This window comes from Taudactylus pleione, unplaced genomic scaffold (assembly GCF_031769625.1).
Source record: "Taudactylus pleione unplaced genomic scaffold, aTauple2 ptg000711l, whole genome shotgun sequence".
Taxonomy (NCBI): Eukaryota; Metazoa; Chordata; class Amphibia; order Anura; family Myobatrachidae; genus Taudactylus; species Taudactylus pleione.
This window is the reverse complement of record NW_028285113.1, coordinates 11,986,937-11,998,859: the sequence shown is the minus strand read 5'-3', so window position 1 is coordinate 11,998,859 and position 11,923 is coordinate 11,986,937. Positions and strand designations below refer to the sequence as shown.

The window sequence follows — 11,923 nt, the reverse complement described above, 5'->3', positions numbered from 1 at the left end:
GCCCTTACTTTGCATTAACAAGCATAAAAGTCTGCACTTTATATTTCAAAGTACACAATGCAATCGCATAGATTGAACACACTGCATTATAAGCATTCTGTATTTCCCTATTATCGCTATATACTGTATCTATCTCTTATTCAATTCCTACAAATCTGTACTACATTTTTGGCATTGATTAAGAAGACAAGATTTTACTTTAGAACAGATTTTCAGTAAGTATTTGATCAGCAATGTTTACTAATTAAAGTTATGTGACTGTGGTGTGATATGTGTGATATGTGATGCTGTTAGAAATGCCTGAGGCTATGGTATAGAAGCTGGAGCCTCACAATAACCAGACTATACTACAAGACCGGTTGGAGATTTACCACGGCATGTAAGTAGCTTACTATGATATTCGTGGGTTAAGGGATATAAGAATCGAACTCAAAAAGTTACAAGTGCTATCCAGGATTGTTGCTGCACATTTCTAAAAATAAAAAAGGAGTGTTAGGGAAACCCCCCTCCCCCCACCTAATTCCAAAAAAACCTAAAAATATGCAGCTCTTCTTTAATGAATTTATACCGATGTGATATCTTAAATCAGAATTTAGAGGCAAATTTAATAGTGAACAGTTTATTTATTAATATTTTCCAGCAACGCGTGAAATTTCAGGCACCCGCAGGGTTTTTGGTATATAACTGGCTGCAAGAAATTCAGCTGTGGTAATTTCTATAAAAATGAAAGTGGCTTTTTTCGCATAGCTTCAGAGCAGGTGCAAAGTTGGGAAAAATCCCTATATTAAGGTAAATATAATGACTAATTAGGCAATTGGGAGCGTCTTTCAATTAGCTTAATTGGGGCAATAATACATGTAATTATTGGGGTGAAAAAATGTGGCCTCAATTTACTACAAATTCAACTTTTTCAGTTTTTTTATGCTCCCCACATTTAAGTACAGTATATATTTAAATGTGAAAAAAAAATGGCTTTTGATCATTTTTTTACAAAAAAATTTAAGTGGCCTGAAATTACCCCAAATTAAATTTTTTGATTATATTTTATCATATTTATTACTTTTTAAACAAAAAAAAAAAATCGAAATTTGCAGCATTTTACTAGTGCAAAATATATTTATTTGGGACAATTATAGACATCTATACCATTACCCAATATTTATTTTATTTTTTTTAGAGTAGAGGCTGTTCCCCAAATTTAAAATAAAAAAATCCTGCATGTTTTTGCAGGAAAAATTACAGCAGCCATTTTTTTTCAATTGTATAGCGTGGAAATCTGGAGCAGGCTTATCAGGTTAATGAAAAATTGGTCGCAATAGCCGCTGTAAATTTTCCCACGAAAATCTTGCTGGTAATTGAATATTCCCCTTAGAGTGCATTTAAGGAGTCCAAGTACCCGAATAGTGCTTATATTTTTTTACATTTAGAAAATGATGTAACAATTGTAAAGTTTAAGTACTAACAAAGTAACCATCTCAGTAATAAGTTAAAGTCTAGAAGCACTGCTTGGGTTCTTCTGCAACCACTCACTGCCCTTGCTGCACTAGTGGTGACTCCTATTATTGTCATACTGATGTGTAAATGAGAAAAAGCCAATCAGGGAAATGTACAGCAATGAGTAGCAATTTTCGCTGTGAGATTTCAAGCACCAAGTAAAACCAGGCTGATTTTGCGCCATATGGAGTAAAGACACCCAGTGTATGAGGACACATCTGTAGCTTGCTCATCCAATAAGTCTGCGTTTCTGTTCCTGTCATTTGGAATTTACCTTTGCTTCTCAAAACTTACAGCTATCCTTACTTCAATTAGTGTTTTGGTTATCTGCTCCAATTCCCAATACTGCTTTAAGCATTTGTTTTGCTGGTTTTGAACAGTTGCGAATCTAGAGGGGAGTGCTCCACCAATCAGGATTGAGTTGCCTTAGAATGCATGCTACACAGCATCTGAGAGGCAGGCCGAGGATCCTGCCCATCTGCTGTGATTGAGTTTTAAACAAATCAGAGTAACTGGACATCATTCCCAGCCTGCTTTTCAGCCACAGCTAGGCAGCGGGTGTCAACAGAAGAGCACAGAGTGCATAATGGGGCAGGGTTATGATAAATCAACCTCCTCTCCTTAACATCCCCACTAAATTAGGGATATCCGTTGATAGTTCACCATCGATGGTCTCCACGGATGGTGCAATCAGTTCTTTATATCAATGACGGGAAACTTTACAAGGCTGGTAATCACTGCATTGTATATCTGGGAGGGGGCGGGGGCGGGCATGATGATGCAATTGCAGCATCATGCCCCTCACATTGCCCAGTTGGTTGTTTCATGCTCCCCTGCACCGCTGACCTGACTGCTCCCCCCTGGATGGTACAGCTGAAAAGTTGGCATAATGGTCATATCAGCATTACTGTTTCATTGATTACTGACCTGTGTCCAGCCCCCACTCGCTATTCGTGTGTGTACTACATCAATAAACTTGCTTGATTTAACCCATTTCAACTGTGATGCTTTGAGTCGCAAATAGAGAAAATACTCGCGGCTGTGACACATTGCTAATTGTACATAAAATAGGTTTGCAGGAAAATGACTGATGGTTGGCTAATATACCGTGATGCGCACAGTCTCCCGGAGGCACAGTCAGATATCCTGAGAATTTAAATTTCTCTCTTACTGTACATTCTGCTGGATTTGTGATACATTGTAAGTGGGGATATTGTACATGGTATAAGACAGTTGTGTCTCCTACTCTGACACATTCCTGACTGGTCTAGTTTCTTACAGAGCTGCTTTCACGAGGGTCATCGCCCGAAGACATGGGGAACTACAAGCTTAAAATTGCAACAGGGACTGACCTGACTGCTGGGACCTGTGCACAAGTCTCTATTGTTCTTGTGGGAGTCGAGGGAGAAAGTGCTAAACATCATCTTCCCCATAAGTGGAGTAACTTCATATGTGGTGCAGTAAGTATCTTATAGGAGTCACAATAATACTAGTAATAGTGATTACTAGAGATGTGCATGGACTCAGTGTTTTGGTTTTGGTTCCAATTCATCTTTGTGTTTGGGTTTTGGTTTTTGCCAAAACCACCCTCAAGTGTCTTGGTTTTGGACCTGGATTTAAAAACAAACAAACAAAAAAAAACAGCTAAACTCATGTACTTTGGGTCTATTTTGGTTCCTATAGTATTATTAACCTCAATAAAATTAATTTCCAGTCAATTTGATCACCTCACAGCTCACAATATAGTTTTTGCCAATATTGTCCAAATGCTGACTGGCTAAACTAAGCGACAGAGCAGCAGCACAAACACATGGCAGTTTAAAAGAATATAGGACAACTAGGAAACATAATGGCACACAGGATGGGTGTTTAATAGAAAATGATACAATGCTATAGAATGTTTTCATTTATCAAGAACTAGATCAGAGGCCAGAGGGCAGTACAGGGAAATGGAGGTAGAGTCTTTAATACTATTTATGTAGTGAAAGCCAGGCAAAGCATTGATTGATTGATTATATGAACAGAGAAACAGTTATAACTATAAATAAAATAAAAACAGAGACATGGGCCTGGCAAACATATAGGGCCAAATGTAATAGGGTGCGAGTTCTAGTAACGTGCGATTTTGTTCTGCAACTTGCAAAGATAAAAGATTGTGAGTTTTCATACTCAAATAAAACTGACATGCGAGTTATCGTGAGATTACACTCCCAAAAAAATTTGATTTTAGGACCAACCAGTCCAAAAATGTTAGCTTTTTAATTTAAAAACAAGATACTGTACATGTTTACAGTGTGCAAACTAAGCACATGGGTAATACTTGCCTTTGAAGAAAAATGTTTGTGCTTCTTAGAATGTAAAACAGCACACAGGTTTTTTTTTTGGTTAAGGCAAAATGCCAGACACTTACCATTGTTACATGTGCCACTGCGGCTCTCTGCCTAATTGGCTCTCAGTCACTAACCTAGCTACCTGGACTTTGGCTGCTACGTGCAGCTACTCACCAGTTGGTAGTCTCATTACCTGACTTTAGCCTGATGGACCAATTAGGGATTCAAGTCAGTTCCTGCATGCCGGTGATATTACTAAGTTTCTGCACCTAGTGGATGTTTACGTGGACACTGCATGCTGAGCAGTTCCTTGCTCCTGAATCATTGTTCCGGTGTCCAGTATACTGCCATTGAATACCTTTTCTTCCAGACTCAGGGCCTGATTCAGACTCACATGCTAAGCTGCGAATGCACGCTCTGGCCGATAGTCGCCGTCTGCGCGAGTCACTCACTGTGCTTGGGAATTGTGCGCTAGTTGTACACAGACTGGACACTACTTTGAGTGACAGATAGTGCTGTTTGTGGGTGGTAACGGGAAGGTGCTTGTGAACAGGGGAGTTGTGCTGCGAACGCAGCCGTGTCAAAATGGCGTTTTATGGGTGTGCATAATTAGCATGGAAGTGTCATTGTACATGTCACTTGGTTGTTTTTCAGCCTGCAGTGATCGTAATGCTTGCGGTGGAGTAGGGTGGACCTCAAGGGCTGCGAGCAGCTCCGATGGTTCTCAATGGTTCTGATTAATCATACACTTCCTGGATATGACGTGTGTTAAGAAAGAAAGGTGGACGTCTTTACATCGGCATGCGTTCACTCTTCCGTCGCTTTCTAAGACATAGGGGGCATCCTTATACCTGGCCGTGCGATTGCGGAATTTGCATACCCTGCCCCTGACGGCTGCGAAAGTGCGCTGCATTGCATCTGGGTCTGAATCGCCCCCTCAGTCCTCAGTGTCCTGTTCCTGCCAGTCCTACTCCTGTGTCCTGCTGGATTCTGCCCTGTTCCCTTGTCTATCCAGCTCTGTGCCTGTGTCTTGCCAAGACCCTCCAGCTTTCCTTCTGTGTCACCTCCGGTTTGTGTCTAGTCCCAGCGTGTACCTACGGATTCATCCTGCCAGTTCAACTATATCAAGTACTGGTTATGTTACAAACTCCCACCTGCATTCACCTGTCAGTTCAACCATAACAAATACTGGTTCTGCTACAAACTCCAACCTGCATCCTCCTGTCAGTTCAACCATAACAAGTACTGGTTCTGTTGCAAACTCCCACCTGCATCCTTAGTAGCTGGCCTGCCACTATCAAGTCCATATCCAGCATTGCAAATTCAACAGTATTATTATTATTATTATTATTATACAACTGGGGATTTTACAGGCTTCTGTTGAGCAGTTGATGACATCATTCCCTGAAAAAAGTCAGCAAGTTTTTTAATTATTTGGAGGTTCTTCGGATATCACAAAAGTCGCTTCCCTATTTACTGAGGCAGAAAAGACCACAGATTCTGGTTCCCCTAGTCTAGGGGTGACTCCTTACATGCAGTTGGAAAGGAGATTCCAGAGTTTTTGGTGTCCCAAACTCTCCGAGGCTGAGCGCCAGCGATGAAAGGATGACCTGCTAGCATGTATTGTGGAAGGGCAAGTCACTTCATTAAAGACTGCTCCTTCCGCAGCTCAAGAAAATGTGACACCCAGCATCTCGAGGTACAGACTGACATGTCACCTCAAGTGGTTATTACAGAGTCCCCAACTTCCAAAAATGGTGCCAAAAGTTCCCAAGAAGGAGATCAGGTCTATAACTGGTGTCCTCTGACCTGAAGCCCCAAGTTAAGATTCGGGAACCAAATGATGAAATGCAAATCTCCCTTTCCCAGGGTAATCCCTAATCATATAGCCCAATAGATACATCTAACACTACCATTAGTGGAGGGCCATTTAAATATGCTGCCCTGAGAGGGGCATTTCATTTGTCAACATCCTCTGGAGAGGTCTTAAATACCATTACCGATGTCCTAGCCAATGAGCAATCTCCAGGAGGAGTACCCGATGTACAGAAACCTGAAGGGATACTTGAGGTCTGAGAAGTGTCGGCCTTGCCAGATGTCATGACCAGGGTTTCCCGCTGAGACCATAGGATGCTTGACTATGGCCCTCATTCAGAGCCGTACGCTCTGAGCAGAGCGCACGCTCTGAATGAGGGCCGGCCTCCATTTTCATGGAGCGTCCTCCTAGACGCTCATATAGCTGTGGGTCACCACCCACAGGCTATATGAGCGTGCATTGTGATGGTCGCGATGGTCGAGACCATCGCGACCATCGAATTTGCGAGCCGGAGCCTGCGGTTGAGGTTTTCAACCGCAAGCTCCGGAGTGATTTTGGCTCTATCAGAGCCAAAATCACTCCCACTGACATCACTAGTGATGTCAGTGGGCCGGCTTCTGACGGGAGGCGTTCCCTTTGGTGGGCGTGCTGTCAATCAACATTGACAGCACGCCCCCTTTGATCGGACACAACGAGCGAAGGACTTTCCTTCGCTCGTCGCATCTGGCGCATGCGCACGACGGAGCTCCCTCCGTCGTGCGCATGCTCAGTCCATAACATCGACCCACTTGCGAGCGGACAGCCGCTCGCGAGTGGGTCTGAATCAGGCCCTATGTCCTTCAGAGGGGAGGCTTTGAGCCACTTATTTGGTCCAATGATCCTATTCTTCAAGATTTACAACCTTTCAATAATGCTGTTATTAGAAGATTTGGTGATCCTGACATAATCCTTTCTGACTCTTCAGGAAATTCTGTTTTGTCGGCCAAAGAACCGCCAAAGAACCGCCTATCACTGAGCTCAGAAAATCTTTATTTAACTAACGCACCAACAAAAAAGTCAAGCTTGTAAGAGCCAGGCTTCTGAGGACTTTCAGTCTTAGGTCAATCACAACACAGTGTTATCTTCTTCAGGGTCTCCAACCAGGAAGTTAACTATTGGCTTTGCCTCTTTGTCTTCATTTTGTAAAGGAATTTGAACAAATCTGATCTATTGTATCCAATACCCATCCAGGCCACTGGACATTCTGCCTGTGCCCAATCTAATCGTGTTTCTTTTCCGGAACCATCTGTTTCTGAGAAGAACACCATAATCCTTCCTTTGGATGTGGATCCTAACTCTGATTACAACTCTGAAGCCAAAGAAACTCCTTTGATTGAGGGTACCATCAGTTCTGACAATATTTTTGGACTTACCACACTCAGACCTCAGCATTCTCGCAGAAAGAAGAGGCAGAACTCTCAATGTAAATGTAAATTTTGAGTGTGCCTTGTCCATCCGTTTTCTTGTTTTCAGTTTCTCTTAGTCCTGTTGGGGTGTCTGGAGTCCACCCTCAAGGGGTGGGGGGGGTTCTGTTACATGTGCCGCTGCTGCTCTCTGCCTGATTGGCTCTCAGTTGCTATCCTAGCTACCTGGACTCTGGCTGCTCACCTGTTGGTAGTCTCGTTAGCTAACCTCAGCCTGATGGACTAATCACAGGAGACCTCTCCCTTCATTAGGGATTCTGGTCAGTACCTGCTTGCCGGTGATATTACTAAGTTTCTGCACCTAGTGGATGTTCACGTGGTCGCTGCATGCTGTGCAGTTCCTTGCTCCTGAACCCTTGTTCCTGTGTCCAGTATCCTGCCATTGTATATCTTTGCTCCCAGACTCAGTCCTCAGTGTCCTGTTCCTGTCAGTCCTACTCCTGTGTCCTTCTGGATTCTGACCTGTTCCCGTGTCCATCCCAGCTCTGTGCCTGTGTCTTGCCAAGACCCTCCAGCTTTCCTTCTGTGCCACCTCCGGTTTGTGTCTAGTCCCAGCGTGTACCTGTGGATTCATCCTGTCAGTTCAACCATATCAAGTACTGGTTATGCTACAAACTCCAACCTGCATCCGCCTGTCAGTTCAACCATACTGGTTCTGTTACAAACTCCCACCTGCATTCACCTTTCAGTTCAACCATATCAACTACTGGTTCTGTTACAAACTCCCACCTGCATCCTGAGTAGCTGGCCTGCCACAATCAAATCCATATCCAACATTACAGGTTCAACTTTATTCCCACCTGCATCCTGAGTAGCTGGCCTGCCACTAACAAGTCCATATCCGGCATTGCAGGTTCAACAGTATTCCCACCTGCATCCTGAGTAGCTGGCCTGCCACAATCAAGTCCATATCCAACATTGCAGGTTCAACACTATTCACCCTAACTGTGTCTGTATATTGCAAGTCTGTAGTTCTTCAGATGATCTAGCAAGTCTCCCAGTAGCAGACTCCAGTACACACCTGCACCTGCAATTAACTCTTGCCTTGCCTGCTGCTAAACTCCAGGTTAATTCACTGTGGATCTCTGCCTACTGCATAAGCCCCATCAGGTAGCTCTAGGGGTCTCATGCAAATAGTGCAGATTCATTCCTAACAACCATATATATATAAATATATATATATTTCCTACAACATTAAACAATTTATTAATTGTGAATTGAGATTTGTAATCTGCCTACCTAGTTTTAAGTGTAATTTGCAATACGTGGGATGTACTACAAGGGCTCTGAAAAAGACGTTCAGAGAACATAGATTAAATATAGAAAAAGAGGAATTTATAGTGTCTCTAGACACTTTGCTCTTGTACACAATAAAGATCCTAAGGACATCCCCGTGATCGGGGTAGAGACAGTCAAAAGTACCCTTAGGGGTGGTGACAGGTAAAGACAATTATGTTTAGCAGAATCAAGATGGATGTTTTGTCTCCATACGCTCCATCCTGAGGGCCTAAATGAGGCTCTTGAATTTTACGAACAATCTGATGAATAAAGTTGAGGACTCTAATTTACTGTTTGGGGTGTGGTTTATGAGAGTTACTGCATGAGTCACACTTGGACCAATTTAGGTAGAACACATGTACTGTCCGGTCAGTGTTTTGAACTTCTTGGTCTCAGTGAGAGATGTATGTAGGTTTTTATATCCTACTAGGGTATATAATAATAAATACAATAAATAAAATACCGGGAGGTTGGTTAAGTAGATATTGTTTAATTATACAGTTATCTGCATGCTAGTTGTCTGTTAGTAGCTGTCCACATATGTGCTTTTGTGTGTGTGTATGACATCGGTATGACATTCCACCAGACCTGAGCCCGGCGGATGAAATACCGACGCTGGAAGTTCGGCAGATGAAGATCCAGATGGCGCCTGGTAAGTATCCTAACCCTCCCTTAGGGGCGCCTAACCCTAACCTACCTCCTAGTGCCTAACCCTAACCTCCCCCCAGGAGTGCCTAAACCTAACCCATTCCCCGCACCCTAAACCTAAACCCTCCCGGGGGGGTGCCTAACTCTAACCTCCCCCCAGGGGTGACTGACCCTAACCCCCCCTTCCCCTAGCCTGCCCCTAACCCTCCTGGGGGGATGCCTAACCCTAAGCTCCCCCCAGGGGTGACTGACCCTAACCCCCCCTTCCCCTAGCCTGCCCATAATAACCCTCCCGGGGGGGTGCCTAACCCTAACCTCCCCCCAGTGGTGACTGACCCTAACCCCCCCTTCCCCTAGCCTGACCCTAACCCTCCTGGGGGTGCCTAACCCTAAGTTCCCCGGGAGTCCCCCCCCACGGCTAACAGGTCCCGATACCTGGCTTACCTACGTTCGGTGTGCCGGGCGTCTGGATTTCGGTGTGGGGCTGATGATAGGAGTCGGTATTTAGACACCTATCATTAGTCCCATGCCGGTATTTCACTGTCAGCTTCCTGACTACATACCGTGTGTACATATATCCAAATGTATGTGCTTGCTCCTACATCTGTATAAGGGGATTATGGTGGTAGTTGTGAGAAGTTAATTAACTAATAAATTGAAATATAATGGTCATATAGAGAGAATTCAGTTGGATACTGATAATATATGCTTCCCATCTTAACAGGATAATCAGAATTATAAAGACATTGTATATATTAAGAGAGATAAATGTACACTCTGGCCAATGCTATATACAGATGTGTGCAACTACATCTTTGCCGATTGTACTACAAACGTGTGCATGCATCACGCCATGCGATTACCCGCAGCAGCATATGCTACAGTATGCTATGGCGTGCACTGCAATTTGACCATGCAATCCTATGGAGGCGTGGGTGCGATCTCAGTGTGCTTATCCGTTTGCAGGTGCATGCCTCACGCCATGCCTAGTGTGATTTGCTCCGTATGCAGGAACAATGTAGCTGGACACATCTGCAATTGATGTCTGGCTCAAATTATGGATCGATGTATGTGGTGGTGTACACATATACAAGTATATTCACACTCCTGCCCACACATGTCGCTCCAGAAATGCTGTCTCTTCTTCCAACTGATTACCTCCTACCACTCCCACATCGATTTTTCTACTTACCTCTGGAGCTCTCTCCCTCTCTGTATCAGATTCTCCACCCGTCTAACTTCAAACAGACTCTCAAGACCCACTTCTTTATCTAAGCCTTCCAGCTTCCATCCTAACTCACTGCTCCATGCTCCTTGCTCACTGTTTCTCCCCTCTGTGTCACTCCTGTCTTTCTGCTCCTCCCTTTAGACCCGGATGCAATCGGGAAACCGGCTGACGTGATCCCGACAGCTGGCTTCCCGACTGCTTTATCCCGGCGTGGGTTAAATGACAGGCGTCTATATCTAGACGCCTGTCATTTTCCCGATGCCGGGCGCCGCGAGCGGACAGCCGCAGGGGGGGAGGGTTAGGTTTAGCGCACCCGGTGAGGGTTAGGCTAGGGGGAAGAAGGGTTAGGCACCCCCGGGGGGGACTTAGGGTTAGGCACCCCCCCCTGGAGACTTAGGTTTAGGCAGCGGGGAAGGGGGGGGTTAGGGTTAGGCACTTACAGGGGGGATTAGGGTTAGGCACTTGGGGGGGAGGTTAGGTTTAGGCACCCCTAAGGAGGGTTAGGGTTAGGGGGGTTAGGTTAGTTATTACTTACCTGAGGACGATCGGGATTTCCAGCGCTGTCGGGCTGCCGCTGTCGGGATCTGTTCATCTGTCGGGCTGCCGCTGCTGGGAATCGGCCGGCGGTATTTCATACCAATTCCCTTTAGACCAGAAGTTCCAAAACGCGGTCTTCATCCTGCGAGCACTTCTTCCATCTTACTGTGCTCGAGCCCCACGTTGGGCGCCACTTTGTGTGCGGTGTGGTACATAGGTGCATTTGGAGTGATACACCTCCTATTGCCTCAGGCTAGCTCTCCAGGGTGTGGGCAATACCAGAGAAGGGGGTCCCTGACCATGCAGGCTTTATAACAGTCACACATATAGATAGTGGTATAGATAGACACATGCAGCAACAGTTCTATTGAATAACTTGGGCGCCAGACCTTCTCTTATAAAAATAAACCAATTTATTTCTCTCCTCCTGCACATGACTTTACAGGACAAGGATATGGTTACAGCAGCTTCTCCTCTCCCTCCAGCTCATATATTTGGCATGTCAGATGGTATATGACAATCTTATGGATATGGTTACATTACATCACACTCTTCTTCACCAGCACAGTCTTTAAGCACAGTCACAATGAATGCTTTGCATTTTACCCACACAGGTCCACCTGGCCCTTTGCTGGCTGGTGCCTGTAGTTCTCCACTTCATATGTGCAGGTCCACCTAGCCCTTCGCTGGCTGGTGCCTGTAGTTCTCCACTTCATACGTGCAGGTCCACCTAGCCCTTTGCTGGCTGGTGCCTGTAGTTCTCCACTTCATACGTGCAGGTCCACCTAGCCCTTTGCTGGCTGGTGCCTGTAGTTCTCCACTTCATACATGCAGGTCCACCTGGCCCTATGCTGGCTGGTGCCTGTAGTTCCACAGCTTCACACACATCTCACATAACTTCTTTTGCACTCTGCCTCTCCTTTGTCTCTTCTAAGACAATATACAGAGTGTCTCATACACAGTCTGCCTCTCTCTGCTCCCCTTCTCTATCACATGGGACAGCAATATACAGACTTTTCTATTGCAGCTATCAGACTCTCAGCTGCCGTCCATCCCTATCCTACAGGAATGGCTCCTATAGCCACACTGCTACCACAGTGACCCCCCCCCCTTTAATGTCTGCTGGGGG

The 11,923-nt window shown here is 45.0% G+C and overlaps 1 pseudogene; it reads left to right on the top strand.

Annotated features, from left to right (window-relative positions):
- The first annotated feature begins 2,807 nt into the window (after positions 1–2,807).
- Positions 2,808–11,923, top strand: part of LOC148477492 (hydroperoxide isomerase ALOXE3-like) — a 51,495-nt pseudogene continuing 42,379 nt past the window's right edge.